Source organism: Scyliorhinus torazame, chromosome 25 (genome assembly GCF_047496885.1).
Source record: "Scyliorhinus torazame isolate Kashiwa2021f chromosome 25, sScyTor2.1, whole genome shotgun sequence".
In the NCBI taxonomy this organism is placed as follows: Eukaryota; Metazoa; Chordata; class Chondrichthyes; order Carcharhiniformes; family Scyliorhinidae; genus Scyliorhinus; species Scyliorhinus torazame.
Genome location: NC_092731.1, coordinates 4,092,713 through 4,108,725, shown reverse-complemented (window position 1 = coordinate 4,108,725; position 16,013 = coordinate 4,092,713). Strand labels below are relative to the sequence as shown.

The 16,013-nt window shown below is 49.0% G+C and overlaps 1 protein-coding gene across 5 annotated transcripts in view; it reads right to left on the bottom strand.

Moving 5' to 3' along the window:
- LOC140402264 (leucine-rich repeat and fibronectin type III domain-containing protein 1-like protein) overlaps positions 1–16,013 on the bottom strand; it is a 355,497-nt gene that overhangs the window by 64,559 nt on the left and 274,925 nt on the right. Inside the window, exon 5 of one of the 5 annotated variants that reach the window (XR_011938108.1) lies at positions 3,720–4,092. The exons of the other annotated variants lie outside the window; for them this stretch is intronic. The gene's annotated coding sequence lies outside the window, so the exon portion shown is untranslated. The remainder of the gene's footprint in view (positions 1–3,719; positions 4,093–16,013) is intronic. 5 annotated transcript variants of the gene reach the window in all.

Genomic DNA, 16,013 nt, shown 5'->3' with positions numbered 1-16,013 from the left:
GGTTTGAGACACTGGCTACTGGCAGGTTTGAAACACTGGCTACTGGCAGGTTTGAGACACTGGCTACTGGCAGGTTTGAAACACTGGCTCCCGGCAGGTTTGAGACACTGGCTACTGGCAGGTTTGAGACACTGGCTTCTGGCAGGTTTGAGACACTGGCTTCTAGCAGGTTTGAAACACTGGCTACTGGCAGGTGTGAGACACTGGCTTCTCGCAGGTTTGAGACACTGGCTACTGGCAGGTTTGAGACACTGGCTTCTGGCAGGTTTGAGACACTGGCTACTGACAGGTTTGAGACACTGGCTTCTCGCAGGTTTGAGACACTGGCTACTGGCAGGTTTGAGACACTGGCTTCTGGCAGGTTTGAGACACTGGCTACTGGCAGGTTTGAAACACTGGCTTCTGGCAGGTTTGAGACACTGGCTTCTGGCAGGTTTGAAACACTGGCTTCTAGCAGGTTTGAAACACTGGCTACTGGCAGGTTTGAGACACTGGCTACTGGCAGGTTTGAGACACTGGCTTCTGGCAGGTTTGAAACACTGGCTACTGGCAGGTTTGAGACACTGGCTTCTAGCAGGTTTGAAACACTGGCTACTGGCAGGTTTGAGACACTGGCTTCTAGCAGGTTTGAAACACTGGCTACTGGCAGGTTTGAGACACTGGCTACTGGCAGGTGTGAAACACTGGCTACTGGCAGGTTTGAAACACTGGCTACTGGCAGGTTTGAGACACTGGCTACTGGCAGGTTTGAGACACTGGCTTCTGGCAGGTTTGAAACACTGGCTACTGGCAGCTTTGAGACACTGGCTACTGGCAGGTTTGAAACACTGGCTTCTCGCAGCTTTGAGACACTGGCTTCTGGCAGGTTTGAGACACTGGCTACTGGCAGGTTTGAGACACTGGCTACTGGCAGGTTTGAGACACTGGCTTCTGGCAGGTTTGAAACACTGGCTACTGGCAGGTTTGAGACACTGGCTACTGGCAGGTTTGAAACACTGGCTTCTCGCAGCTTTGAGACACTGGCTACTGGCAGGTGTGAAACACTGGCTACTGGCAGGTTTGAAACACTGGCTTCTGGCAGGTTTGAAACACTGGCATCTGGCAGGTTTGAGACACTGGCTACTGGCAGGTTTGAAACACTGGCATCTGGCAGGTTTGAGACACTGGCTACTGGCAGGTGTGAAACACTGGCTACTGGCAGGTTTGAAACACTGGCTTCTGGCAGGTTTGAAACACTGGCTACTGGCAGGTTTGAGACACTGGCTACTGGCAGGTTTGAAACACTGGCTTCTCGCAGCTTTGAGACACTGGCTTCTGGCAGGTTTGAAACACTGGCATCTGGCAGGTTTGAGACACTGGCTACTGGCAGGTTTGAGACACTGGCTTCTAGCAGGTTTGAAACACTGGCTACTGGCAGGTTTGAAACACTGGCGTTTGCACCTTGTGAGCTGGGTATAAACCCAGTCCATTTTGATGGGCCACGCACCCCATCTCCATTCCCACTAATATGAATCCATTTGGGTAGCCACCCTCACGGAGCACAAACATCTAGGGTTCAGGCAAAATCATTATTCGCTCCGAGAGTACACCTGGGCTGGGAAAGTGGGAAAGGGAATGTTGTAGTCGGGGTCTGTAATGGGAACACTGGCTGAGGCAGAGTACAAGATGGTATTAATTGAGTCTCTGGTGAGAGATTCCTCATATCTCCTTCTCAATGGTTTCTGATTAAACTTTAGTTTGCCCATGCTTTAAGTAGGTTAGCACCATTGTCTATTTGGGACTGCCTCTAAAATATCTCCATCTTACCTCCGCCCCCCACCCCCTCCCAACGATTGCATTTTCAGTGAAGTGTTGCTATTATACAGATGCCATCCTGACAAACAGAACATTCTAGAGAAATTCATCAAGCCTCTCCCATCCAAAGATCATCGTTCCTTCACGGCCGCAAAATTCCACCAAATCCCAGGTTTCTCTGCTCATTCCATGAGGGGTTCCTGGAGTTTTCGGTGAGGATTTACACCTGACCAAAATTATTCCTAATTAGATTTGACGTTGTTCCCAATGTTTCACATTGAAGGTGACAGCTTGCTGACACTGAGTTAGTGAGGTTCCCTGGTGACGGTGCACATCCAATAAGTCAGTCAAACATTTTGATGTGAATGAGTTGCGAGAGACTCTCTCGCAATCCGGAGCTGCCATCTGCAGCAATAACTCAAACTTGCGGAACTCCAACTTCGATTTCCACTCATCTGATTTTAAGGCAGTGAAACTGAAAATGACCATCATAAAACATTTTCGATTGATGCATCTCCCACAAAATATTCCCCACAGCATCTATAAAATGCACATTGTGCATGATAAACACTTAACAAGAGAGAGTTTGTATCAGTAAAAGACCAGGGCAATTATGGCTGATCTTCTTTCTTCCTTCAAATAATGAAACCTGCAGAAAAGTTATCTTATTTAATCTTTCATTGGTGCTGGTAATTAGTGAAATGTGAGGTAAGGGACGTCGGTCATGCAGAGCCTGTATAGAGATCTCCAAGGACAGGTACAGCACGGGGTTAGATACAGAGTAAAGCTTCCTCTACACAGTCCCCATCAAACACTCCCAGGACAGGTACAGCACGGGGTTAGATACAGAGTAAAGCTCCCTCTACACTCTCTACAGGTGTATCCTCTTTTGCTCTCTGTGGCACTGTTCCATTTCTTGGCCAATATTTGTGTGATTGTTAAATTATTGCCAATTTGTTCAGAAAGGGGAATAAAGTTGTCCTGTCAGCTCACGTCCTTTGAGAGTTGGATGGGACTTTCCAATTGTGTTACACTGTGATCACCACATTGAAGATAACTGTCACACCATCAGTGTGGGTTCAGACCCCAGTGGTGAACTTCTCCGTTTGTTACATGATTGTTGGAGCAGAGTTAAGTGAGGGCTGTACCCCACAGTTAAAAGTGTATTTTATCCACTGATACTGAATTCATTTTGAGGGTAAATGGGAGAGAGAAGAGGATGTTAAATATTTATTTTCTTCTCATTTCATTCAGACAAATTAGGCACCGGCCTGAATATTTCGGATCTACAGAGGAGATGGTAAAACAGCCAGTGATCCTGCTCCTCACCTGTCCCCCACCTTTTTGAAATTGGGGCCTGGTTTTTCTTGGCTTCTGCAGGTGACTAATGCCCTTTGAGCCTAATAGGGTGGATAAATTGCATCATATTCCATTTGAAATGAAAATGAAAATCGCTTATTGTCACAAGTTGACTTCAAATGAAGTTACTGTGAAAAGCCCCTAGTCGCCACGTTCCGGAGCCTGTTCGGGGAGGCTGTTACGGGAATCGAACCGTGCTACTGGCCTGCCTTGGTCTGCTTTCAAAGCCAGAGATTTAGCCCTGTGCTAAACAGCCCTGTCGAATTTAACATCGAATCATCTTTTTCTTTCCCTCCTGGAAGTGTGTCCACAGCGACGGAGGCATCTGCCACCACACTGATCCTGTCGTATCAGTGGAGAAATTATGCTGGCAGTACTAGGACGAGGAAACAATGTGTGAAGAGAATATCTTCAAACCTATTCAAACTGGTCCGATACCGGATGGTTCGCCATCCATCTCATGGGTTCATGGAAACTGATTAAAAATTGATAAGAATAGAAAACAAAAGGTGACTCTCCAATCCAACCACTGCACAATGTATTATCATTAAGAAATGCACACTTACCATTTATGTCCAGTCCATTAATGTCTTAATGTAAAAGATGATTTCCAGAATAAGAAATAAAGTTAAGGATCTCCTTTAGACATTGTTTGTTTGTGTTGATACAGGCATACACTGCAATGGTTTAAAGCACTAATCCAATTAAGTATGGTTCTGCCCAAGGTACTTGTTTGTCAAGGGTCCAAATCCTTTCAGAATTGCACAACAGACTGAGATGGGATGAAGTAAGTTGAATATTTGGGGAGCGAAGAAGGGGAGGTGCGTCAGGATTGGGTGGGTTAGGGGGGGGGGGGGGGGCGGGGGGGAGTGGCTGTTCAATAATCTTGATTAGAAGTCAGTTTGTCCAATCCAGTTGTACAACATGACTTGAAAGTTTCTGGAAGAGAGAAAGTGGGAGAGTTAGTGCCGATCGCCCGCTCCGGACAGTGTAAAGACCCCAGGCAATAGGTCAGAAGGCAAGAACAGGTGTTGAGTTCCTACAATAGAAATGACTTCAGTGGGTCCGCTCCCTATACCCATTGGTAGAGGACTACTCTGGGTCATGCTAACAGATTGGCTAAGTTAGGGGCTGACTCTGACCTTTCACCTCTTTCATCCTGTACTTGGATTCACCTCAATCGGCTAGGATAAGAACTTTCCCTCTATTGGCTGTACTGATGTAGTCAACCCAGCTCTAAGTGATTGTTAATCTACGGTTCAACTATACATAATTTGTACCTTTCCCTCAGTGGTCACAAAGATGTAGGAGATGGAAGGCTATCTCTGGTACAGTTGCAGACGGACATAGATAAGCTGCAGCGCTGGGCTGAGAGGTGGCAAATGGAGTTTAATGCAGAAAGTGTGAAGTGATTCATTTTGGAAGGAATAACAGGAAGACAGAGTACTGGGCTAATGGTAAGAATCTTGGCAGTGTGGATGAGCAGAGAGATCTCGGTGTCCATGTACATAGATCCCTGAAAGTTGCCACCCAGGTTGAGAGGGTTGTTAAGAAGGCGTACGGTGTGTTAGCTTTTATTGGTGGAGGGATTGAGTTTCGGAGCCATGAGGTCATGTTGCAGCTGTACAAAACTCTGGTGCGGCCGCATTTGGAGTATTGCGTGCAATGCTGGTCGCCGCATTATAGGAAGGATGTGGAAGCATTGGAAAGGGTGCAGAGGCGATTTACCAGAATGTTGCCTGGTATAGAGGGAAGATCTTATGAGGAAAAGCTGAGAGACTTGAGGCTGTTTTCGTTAGAGAGAAGAAGGTTAAGAGGTGACTTAATTGAGGCATACAAGATGATCAGAGGATTGGATAGGGTGGACAGTGAGAGCCTTTTTCCTCGGATGGTGATGTCTAGCACGAGGGGACATAGCTTTAAATTGAGGGGAGATAGATATAAGACAGATGTCAGAGGTAGGTTCTTTACTCAGAGAGTAGTAAGGGCGTGGAATGCCCTGCCTGCAACAGTAGTGGACTCGCCAACACTAATGGCATTCAAATGGTCATTTGATAGACATATGGACGATAAGGGAATAGTGTAGATGGGCTTTAGAGTGGTTTCACAGGTCGGCGCAACATTGAGGGCCGAAGGGCCTGTACTGCGCTGTAATGTTCTATGTTCTATGGTACAGTATCTCTGAGGGCGGCATGGTGACACAGTGGTTAGCGCTGATGCCGCACAGCGCCAGGGGCCCAGGTTCAATACCGACCTTGGGTGTGGGTGACTGTCTACATGGAGTCTGCATGTCCTCCCCGTGTCTGCGTGGGTTTCCTCTGGGGGCTCCGGTTTCCTCCCACAAGTCCCGAAAGACGTGCTGTTAGGTAATTTGGACATTCTGAATTCTCCCTCTGTGTGCCTGAACAGGTGCCGGAATGTGGCGACTAGGGGCTTTTCGCAGTATCTTCATTGCAGTGTTAATGTAAGCCTACTTGTGACAATAATAAAGATTATTATTATTAAAGTGCATCAGAATGTGGATAGTTGTGGCTGCACATAAGCGGTCTCCGTATCTAAGGAAGGATATACTTGTCTTCGAGGAGGTGCAATGAAGATTCAGTGGATTGATTCTTGGAATGAAAGGGTTGTCACATTAACAGAGATTAGTCTCTGGTGTTTGAAGGAAGGGGAGGCAACCTCACTGAACATGTGAGATTCTGAGCGGGTTTGACAGAGTCGATGCAAGGGACTATTTTTCCAGGCTGGAGATTTCGGAACCAGGATCATGGGTTTCACCATTTCTAACTGATCGTGGAGGAAATGTCTTGACTCAGCGGAATGGGAATCTTTGGAAATCTCCATCTCAGGGAGCTATGGATTCTCGGGCGTTGAGTATATACAAGGGCGCAAGCAACAGATTTCTGACTTTCAGGAGATCAATGAATATGGGGTTGGTTGGGAAGGTGGAGTTGGGAGGGGAGTGGATCAGCCATTGAACCATAGTGAACAGTGAAACAGAGAAACAGCTGAGGATCTGCACCCCCTCCCCCTCCCCTCCTATTTCTGATCCTCAGATAATTCCAGCTAACCCTGCTCTCATTCAGCATCTACCTCAGCTCACTTTTCAATAGGAATCACTGTTCAGGAGCTGATTGACTTTGTTCTCCTCTTTAACCTGCAAAGATTGGAATAGATCATCGAGATGTGTGTGAGCAACCCGACATTAAATTTATTAACTTCAGCCGTTTGAAGAATCTCGGCCGGGATTCTCCGCTATCCGGCGGGGCGGCCGTATCGGCGTGAACCACTCCGGTGCCGGGCTGCCCGGAAGTTGCGGAATCCTCCGCACTTCCAGGGGCTAGGCCGGCGGCGGTGGGGTTGGCGGCGCGCCAAGCATTGCCAAAGGGCCTCTGCCGGCTGGCGAGAGTTGGCACATGCGCAGGAGTGCCAGCGTGTTCTGGCGCGTGCACAGAACCGCTGGCGTGATCCCTGCACATGCGCAGGGGGTTTCTTCTCCGCGCCAGCCGCTGTGAAGCTCGGCCATGGCTGGCGTGGAGGGAAAGAGTGCCCCCGCGGCATAGGCCCGCCCCCCGATCGCGGGCCAGACCACCGTGCCCCCCCCCCCACCCCGGGGCAGGATCCCCCCGCAACCCCCCCCCCCCCTCCGAGGACTCCGCAGGCTGCCCTCAGAGCCAGGTCCCGCCGGTATGGACCTTGTGTATTTTACGCCAGCGGGACTGGCCGAAAATGGGCGGCCGCTCGGCCCATCGGGGCCCGGGGAATTGCGGGGGGGGGGGGCACTGCCAACAGCCCCCGACCGGCGCGACGTGATTCCCGCCCCTGCCGAAAAAAGTGCCAGAGAATTCGGCAGCCGGCATCGGGTCGGGATCCAAGCCTCCCTCCAGCAAGGATTGGATAGGGTGGACAGTGAGAGCCTTTTTCCTCGGATGGTGATGTCTAGCACGAGGGGACATAGCTTTAAATTGAGGGGAGATAGATATAGGACAGATGTCAGAGGTAGGGGGCGAGATTCTCCACTCCCGCGCTGGTTCGGAGAATCGCCTGGGCCGCCAAAATTTCCCGGGACGCCGGTCCGACGCCCTCCCGCGATTCCCCCGAGCGGCGGGAACGGCCCGGTCGAGTTCCGCAGGCCGCAGGCCGGAGAATCGCTGGAGACACCCAAAATGGCGATTCTCCGGCACCCCCGCTATTCTCAGGCCCGGATGGGCCAAGCGGCCAGGCCAAAACGGCGGGTTCCCCCCGGCGCCGTCCACACCTGGTCGCTGCTGTGGGGAACAGCGCGGGAACGCTGGGGGGGGGGGGGGGGGCCTGCGGGGGGGGCGAGGGGGGATCCTGCACCGGGGGGGTACCTCAAACGTGGGGTGGCCCGCGATCGGTGCCCACCGATCGTCGGGCCGTCCTCTCTGGAGGAGGACCTCCTTCCTTCCGCGGCCCCGCAAGATCCGTCTGACATCTTCTTGCGGGGCGGATTTAGAGAGGACGGCAACCGCGCATGCGCGGATGTTGCCAGTTATGCGGCGCCGGCCGCGTCATCTATGTGGCGCCACCTTTACGCGGCGACAAGGCCTGGCGCATGTAGATGACGCGGCCCCGATCCTAGCCCATTGTCGGGGCCTGAATCGGTCGGGATCGGGGCCGTTTTGCGCCGTCATGAACCTCGACGACGTTCACGCCGGCGCGGCCACTTCGGCGCGGGTGTGGAGAATCCCGCCCAGGTTCTTTACTCAGAGAGTAGTAAGGGCATGGAATGCCCTGCCTGCAACAGTAGTGGACTCGCCAACACGAAGGGCATTCAAATGGTCATTGGATAGACATATGGATGATAAGGGAATTGTGTAGATGGGCTTTAGAGTGGTTTCACAGGTCGGCGCAACATCGAGGGCCGAAGGGCCTGTACTGCGCTGAAATGTTCTATGTTTATCATAGATTATCATAGATAATGTTCTATGATCTATGATCTATGTTCTAATTCTAATTCTCTATGTTCTATGTTCTAATTCTCCGACCCGGCGGGGGGTCAGAGAATCCTGCCCAACATTCTTGTTTTAAGAAGGTGTGATGAATGCTGGGAAGTATTCACATGGGAACATAGGAATCAGGAGCAGAAATGGCAGTTCAGCCCCTTCGAACCCGCTCCGCAATTCAAGCAGATCCTGGCTGATCTCTTCCTGGTCTCAAATCCACCTCCCCACTTGTTGCCCATATCCCTTTAACCCGTTTTCTATCAGAAATATATCTATCTCCTTCTTGAAGCCATTTAATGATTCGGATTCCACCGCACTATGAGGCAGCGAGTTCCACAAATTCACCACCCTCTACGAGAAGTGGTTCCTCCTCAGCTCAGCTCTCTGTCTACCACCTTTCAATCTATATCTGTGACCTGTGACCTCTCGTTCAGTTTGGTTTTGATAGCTGATGGACTGCAGAATTCTAGACAGCAGAATATTTTGTCGTCACAAATTCTGAGCCAATGTTGACACATCTTTACCAGCATGATCCATTCTGCTTTAATCCCAATGAGTTTAATTGGTTGAATGAGAAATTCCTGATGACATTTATGATCTGCTAAAATAAATTGACCACTTTTGGAAAATTGTATTAGTCACTGGTGATCATCGCATTTTAATTGCTTGGCTTTAATCTGTGCAAAAATAATCTTGTTTGTAAATGTAATCTTCAGTAATCATTACCATGGACTTTATCACTCAGTTCCCAGTGGCCTATCACTCAGGACTTAACTAAATGGTAACAAAGCCCCAGCACATTTCACCATGTGTAGCCCGGTGCTCGCAGCGCTGAGCAGCACAACGCTATCGATCGGCGCTCCGGTTAGATTCGGGGACTCAGCGAGGAACACGCAGGCCGAGGCCGCACTTGGACCCAATTTCTTCACCAAGGAGCTCCGCTCGCCAGGACTCCTCGGTGTAGGGAGAGGCCGGGATGCCATTTAGAAATGCCTACCTGATCTGCGGAGCCCCCGACCCTCCCAAACCCCAACATACTATGAGGGGGTCCTCAGGACAACCACGGCCAGATCACCACCGCATGAAAAATGCCAGCTTGGCAGTGCCAACTTGGTTACCCAGCAGTGCCCCAGGGCACCTTGGCCATGCCAGGCTGGCACCCAGCACTGCAAGGGTACCATCCTGCCCAAAGGGCAAGCACCTGGGGCCTCCGATCCACTGGGAGACCGCCACGAGTGCCGTTCTGTCTAGTCCCACTGTGTGGAGTCCAGTGCTCGCCCGAGGTCTCCGAGGCGAAGAGAACAGATCCTAATGCCTTGGGTGCCTCAGGAAATTGCATATTGCAGTGAGAAGAGCTGTTTCGGTCTAATGTGCACATTTGGTGATCCCGCCAACAATGGACCTTGCGAGATGTTGCGAGCCGGATAGATCCCGGGAGCAGAGTCCTGCTTCTACCGGCCGCATTGCACCGCGGCGAGCTGCTTTTGAGGCATAGCATGGCCGTTCGATCGCGCTTTCAGTCTCCCAACCTGCGGAATCCTGGGTCTGGGGCTGAATGTCTCAAAGACTCAGCCATCAGACTTATTTATGCTCATCTTTCTGCGTCACTGCTCTGATTGGATTGTGTGACCCGGAAGGTTCAGGATGCGGTTTTTCATGTGTCCATGTCTCCTTGACTGAGATTTGCCAATTTGATCAACTTGAAGCATCTGGGAATGAACAAGATCTGAACTTGATGGTTATTGAGGGTTGATGAGATGCAACCACAGAGCAGTGATGATAGAGGAAAGGAAAATATGCCTATCCCATACTTTGTGAGGATTAGGTTTCCGGAGCTCCTTGGTGAAGAAATTGGGTCCAAGTGCGGCCTCGGCCTGCGTGTTCCTCGCTGAGTCCCCGAATCTAACCTAAGTCCTCAAACTGAACATATTCCAACACGTATCGTCACATGACCTTCCACCTCCAAAAGCCCGGCGAACCAAACAACCTTTTCCCTGTCTCCAATGAATCAGAAATAAGAAAAAAATGGGAAAATATTACAATTTTTAATGCCACAAGAATAGCCAATGTTGTTCCTTTGTTTAAGAAGGGTAGCAAGGATAATCCAGGGACTACAGGCCGGTGAGCCTTACTTCAGTGGTAGGAAAATTATTGGAGAGAATTCTTCGAGACAGGATCTACTCCCATTTGGAAGCAAATGGACGTATTGCGAGAGCCAGCACGGTTTGTGAAGGAGAGGTAGTGTCTCACTAACTTGATCGAGTGAGAAGATGATCGATGAGGGTAGGGCATTGCATGTTGTCTACATGGACTTCAGTAAAGCTGTTGACAAGGTCTCTCATGGCAGATTGGTACAGAAGATAAAGTCACATGCGATCATAGGTAAACTGGCAAGATGGATACAGAACTGGGTAGGTCATAGAAGGCAGAGAGTAGCAATGGAAGGGTGCTTTTCTAATTGGAGGGCTGTGACTAGTGGTGTTCCGCAGGGATCAGTGCTGGGACCTTTGCTGTTTGTAGTATATATAAATGATTTCGACAAAAATGTAACTGGTCTGATTAGTAAGTTTACGGACGACACAAAGGTTGGTGGAATTGCGGATAGTGATGAGGACTATCGGAGGATACAGCAGGATTTAGATCGTTTGGAGACTTGGGCAGAGAGATGGCAGATGGAGTTTAATTCGGACGCGTGAGGTAATGCATTTTGAAAGGAGTGGGAAATACACAGTAAATAGCAGAACCCTTTAGAGTATTGACAGGCAGAGGTCCACAGGTCACTGAAAGGGGCAACACAGGTGGAGAAGGTAGTCAAGAAGGCATACGGCATGCTTGCCTTCATTGGCCGGGGCATTGAGTATAAGAATTGGCAAGTCATGTTGCAGCTGTATAGAACCTTAGTTAGGCCACACTTGGAGTATAGTGTTCAATTCTGGTTGCCACACTACCAGAAGGATGTGGAGGCTTTGGACAGGGTACAGAAGAGATTTACCAGGATGTTGCCTGGTATGGAGGGCATTAGCTATGAGGAGCGGTTGAATAAACTCGGTTTGTTCTCACTGGAACGACGGAGGTTGAGGGGCGACCTGATAGAGGTCTACAAAATTATGAGGGGCATGGACAGAGTGGATAGTCAGAGGCTTTTTCCCAGGGTGGAAGAGTCAATTACTCGGGGGCATAGGTTTAAGGTGTAATGGGTAAAGTTTAGAGGAGATGTGCGAGGGACGTTTTTTTGTTTTTACACACGAGGGTAGTGGGTGCCTGGAACTCGCTGCCGGAGGAGGTGGTGGAAGCAGGGGCGATAGTGACGTTTAAGGGGCATCTTAACAAATACATGAATAGGATGGGAATAGAGGGATACGGACCCAGGAAGTGAAGAAGATTTTAGTTTAGACGGGCAGCATGGTCGGCGCAGGCTTGGAGGGCCGAAGGGCCTGTTCCTGTGCTGTACTGTTTTTTGTTCTTTGTAATTATTTATCTCCCAAGTGCTGCTCACAGCAACGTCCACGGGATTAATCTTTAATTTCTGGAAACTCCATGGCAATCCTGGAGAGTTGGCAACCCTGAGAGATGGCAGGTGTTGCTCAATTCATAGATTATCATAGACTTTACCATTCGGCCCATCGAGTCTGCACCGGCTCTTGGAAAGAGCACCCTACCCAAGGTCAACACCTCCACCTTATCCCCATAACCCAGTAACCCCACCCAACATTAAGGGCAATTTAGCATGGCCAATCCACCTAACCTGCACATCGTTGGACTGTGGGAGGAAACCGGAGCACCCGGAGGAAACCCACGCACACACGGGGAGGACGTGCAGACTCCGCACAGACAGTGACCCAAGCCGGAATCAAACCTGGGACCCTGGAGCTGTGAAGCAATTGTGCTATCCACAATGCTACCGTGCTGCCTTCAATGCTGTATGCACTGGGCTATATGCCCTACCTGTGCTGGCATCGATCTTCAGGAGAACATCAATTTGTGAGCCCTACCTGGGTTCAGTACGCCAAGTCTAAGGGAGCAAAAATAAATCACCCTCACTTGCTAATCATGATCGCAGAACTGACCATTAGGCGAGGCCACAATCAGTCTCTGTTCTCTCCACGGTTCAGTCACTTTCCAACACTCATGGAGGACAGCGACTTAAACACTGGGTGAAGCAAACGAAGAGTGAGGAAGATGAGAGTGGGTGATTCTGGTTTCTGGTTGGGATATCAGGCAAGGTGACTGGGCTGAAACAACCAGATCAGGCGTGTTGCAGCCATTCCCCTCTCCTACACGGGCACTCTCCGCCGGCAGCTTCTACAGGGGGTGAGGGGGCAGGACACACACCCATGGTCCATGCCGGGGGGAGGTGGGGTGGTCAGTGATTGGGGAGCTCACCATTCTGTTCACTCTTCCAGCTGGGGTTATTAATTCCGCTCGAACGGGAAGGAGTTACCTGGAGCCAGGCTCAGTTCAACACCAGCTTGTGTTTGCACCGATCAACACAGCGGCAACCAATTTGGCAATTACGAGCCCCATTTACCAGGAGACATTCTGCCCCTTCCCTGTTCCGTCTGTGTGATCTGTTAACTCTGAGCACAGCCAGCGAGAGAGAATTGCAAACTAATGCGAAAAGATGGAAAATTATTTTTTGCCTTGTAAAACAAGATGTCGTAAGTTATGTAAGGTTAATGAGTCATTGGGTTAATGAGTGAATTAAAGGGAAAATCTGAAGCCAAGTTGTGTGAAGAATAACTGCTCAGACGCAGTGGAAACTCATGTATTAAATGGTCATAAAATTATTTCCCATGTTATTTCAAAGGACATGTCAGTATTGTATTAAAGTTAATTACAAGCTGATGGCTGGTTTTAACTCACTGCCTTATACTGCGAACAAACCTACTACCCTCCATTTATAGAATCAGCAGGTCTCTTTCTGGAGAATCTCCCCAGTGGGCAACAGCCTTGCCTGTTTTATTGCTGACGGGTTTATTATATTCCAATCTTCACATTCAACGTTCCTGGGGGATGATTCAATTGGTTACCAAAATCTCCCTTCACCTCTGGGACCTGCATTTGAATTCTGCCCCAAATTAAACAAAGGTTTACTCTAAGGATGGTGGAGCAAATGAGGTTGGTTAATCTCAGGCCAGATAGCTGGTATACGTGGGGCAGTGCCATTAATACGGTAAAAGAAAATTACTGCGGATGCTGGAATTTTAAATAAAAACAGAAAATACTGGGCAATCTCAGCAGGTTTGACCGCGTCTGTGGAGAGAGAAGGGAGCTGACATTTCGAGTCTGGGTGACTCCTTCCGATGCAATCGCAGAAGGTGTAACACCTGCCCCATTACCTCCTCCATGCCCACCATCCCAGGCCCTAAACACTCTTTTCAAGTGAGGCAGTGTTTCCCTTGTACTTCCTTCAATCTGGTCTATTGCATTCACTGCTCCCAGTGTGGTCTACTCTGCATTAGAACATAGAACATAGAACATTACAGCGCAGTACAGGCCCTTCGGCCCTCCATGTTGCCCCAACCTGTGAAACCACTCTAAAGCCCATCTACACTATTCCCTTATCGTCCATATGTCTATCCAATGACCATTTGAATGCCCTTAGTGTTGGCAAGTCCACTACTGTTGCAGGCAGGGCATTCCACACCCTTACTACTCTCTGAGTAAAGAACCTACCTCTGACATCGGTCCTATGTCTATCTCCCCTCAATTTAAAGCTATGTCCCCTCGTGCTAGACATCACCATCCGAGGAAAAAGGCTCTCACTGTCCACCCTATCCAATCCTCTGATCATCTTGTATGCCTCAATTAAGTCACTTCTTAACATTCTTCTCTCTAACGAAAACAGCCTCAAGTCTCTCAGCTTTTCCTCATAACATCTTCCTCCATACCAAGCAACATTCTGGTAAATCTCCTCTGCACCCTTTCCAATGCTTCCACATCCTTCCTATAATGCGGCGACCAGAATTGCACGCAATACTCCAAATGCGGCCGCACCAGAGTTTTGTACAGCTGCAACATGACCTCATGGCTCCGAAACTCAATCCCTCTACCAATAAAAGCTAACACACCGTACGCCTTCAGAACAACCCTCTCAACCTGGGTGGCAACTTTCAGGGATCTATGTACATGGGCACCGAGATCTCTCTGCTCATCCACACTGCCAAGAATCTTACCATTTGCCCAGTACTCTGTCTTCCTGTTATTCCTTCCAAAATGAATCACCTCACATTTTGCTGCACTAAACTCCATTTGCCACCTCTCAGCCCAGCGCTGCAGCTTATCTATGTCCCTCTGTAACTTGTAACATCCTTCCGCACTGTCCACAACTCCACCGACTTTAGTGTCATCTGCAAATTTACTCACCCATCCTTCTACGCCCTCCTCCAGGTCATTTATAAAAGTGACAAACAGCAGTGGCCCCAAACCAGATTCTTGTGGTACACCACTAGTAACTGGACTCCAGTCTGAACATTTCCCATCAACCCTTTGTCTTCTTCCAGCTAGCCAATTTCTGATCATAACTTCTAAATCACGCTGAATCCCATGCCTCCGTATTTTCTGCAGTAGCCTACCGTGGGGAACCTTATCAAACGCTTTACTGAAATCCATAGACACCACATCAACTGCTTTACCCTCATCCACCTGTTTGGTCACCTTCTCAAAGAACTCAATAAAGTTTGTGAGGCATGACCTACCCTTCACAAAACCGCATTGACTATCTCTAACCAAATTATTCCTTTCCAGGTGATTATACATCCTATCTCTTATAAACCTTTCCAAGATTTTGCCCACAACAGAAGTAAGGGGACAACATTTGCTATCCTCCAGTATTCTGGCACGATTCCTGACGACAAAGATGACTTAAAGATCAAAGCCAAAGGCTCAGCAATCTCCTCCCTAGCTTCCCAGAGAATCCTAGGATAAATCCCATCTGGCCCAGGGGACTTATCTATTTTCACACTTTCCAGAATTGCTAACACCTCCTCCTTATGAACCTCAAGCCCTTCTAGTCTAGTAGCCTGAATTTCAGTATTCTCCTCGACAACATTGTCTTTTTCCTGTGTGAATACTGATGAAGAATATTCATTTAGCACCTCTCCTATCTCCTCGGACTCAAAGCACAACTTCCCACTGTCCTTGACTGGCCCTACTCTTACCCTCATCATTCGTTTATTCCTGACATATCTACAGAAAGCTTTAGGGTTATCCTTGATCCTACCTGCCAAAGACTTCTCATGTCCCCTCCTGGCTCTTCTTAGCTCTCTCTTTAGGTCCTTCCTAGCTAACTTGTAACTCTCGAGCGCCCTAACTGAACCTTCATGTCTCATCTTTACAGAAGCCTCCTTCTTCCTCTTGACAAGTGTTTCGACTGCCTAAGTAAACCACGGTTCCCTTGCTCGACCACTTCCTCCCTCCCTGATACTTATCAAGGACACGCAGTAGCTGTTCCTTGAACAAGCTCCACATTTCCATTGTGCCCATTCCCTGCAGTTTTTCTCTCCATCTGATGCATCCTAAGTCATGCCTCATCGCATCATAATTGCCTTTCCCCCAGATATAACTCTTGCCCTGCGGTATATACCTATCCATTTCCATCACTAAAGTAAACGTAATCGAATTGTGGTCACTATCACCAAAGTGCTCACCTACCTCCAAATCTAACACATGTCCTGGTTCATTACCCAGTACCAAATCCAATATGGCCTCGCCTCTCGTTGGTCTATCTACATACTGTGTCAGGAAACCTTCCTGCACACACCGGACAAAAATGGACCCAACTAAAGTACTCGAACTATAGCGTTTCCAGTCAATATTTGGAAAGTTAAAGTCCCCCATAACAACTACCCTGTTGCTTTCGCTCCTATCCAGAGTCATCTTTGCAATCCTTTC